Genomic DNA, 609 nt, shown 5'->3' with positions numbered 1-609 from the left:
GTGAGCGCTCGCCCGCTCACCCCCGTGTGGGCAGGGGGCAGGACACGCCGGAGAAGTTTGTCTATGACCAGCGGCCACGGGACACCGCCTCATGGACTGGACCTGCCTGCCAGCTCGGTCGGTCCGGAGGACGTCGTCATACGAGCTCAGGTGTCATCCAAATTGGACGCTAGAGCAACAAACCCCCCGCGGAATACGAGAAGACCCGCACACCCCACGACTCTTGGGCTTACAAAGCAAAAAGAATCTAAAGTAACATGAGTCACTGAAAACCGCACATCCACATGGTAATCATCAAAAAGTCAGCTTAGCACTTGGCACAGCAAAGACCGAGTCACAGTGTCAGCTGACACTAAGATGGCCGTACGTATGAAGGTCACACAGCAAGTGGTTTGAGGATTAATTTCATTTTAGCGAACATTAAACATAAGGCATCCGAGAAGTGCAATTTGCCAGAGTGCATTTTTTGCCAGTGTAGGTACAGCCACAAATGACTTGATGGCTGGCCCGGTGGGGCCGCCGCCGCGGGGCAGCGTGGTCGGCAGTGTGGGGGCCTCATCTCCATCATCCAGACCTGTCCTTTCCGCCTAACTAGACAGACGGGGTCGG

At 55.3% G+C, this 609-nt stretch overlaps 1 protein-coding gene across 6 annotated transcripts in view; it reads right to left on the bottom strand.

Moving 5' to 3' along the window:
• The window catches only part of LOC113216502 (transcription factor collier-like), a 67,717-nt gene that overhangs the window by 47,985 nt on the left and 19,123 nt on the right, over nucleotides 1–609 (bottom strand). The gene's annotated exons all lie outside the window — the stretch shown is intronic.

The sequence above is a fragment of the Frankliniella occidentalis genome, unplaced genomic scaffold (assembly GCF_000697945.3).
Source record: "Frankliniella occidentalis isolate FOCC.00 unplaced genomic scaffold, Focc_3.1 Scaffold56, whole genome shotgun sequence".
NCBI classification, from domain to species: domain Eukaryota; kingdom Metazoa; phylum Arthropoda; class Insecta; order Thysanoptera; family Thripidae; genus Frankliniella; species Frankliniella occidentalis.
This window is presented reverse-complemented; position numbering and strand designations above follow the sequence as displayed.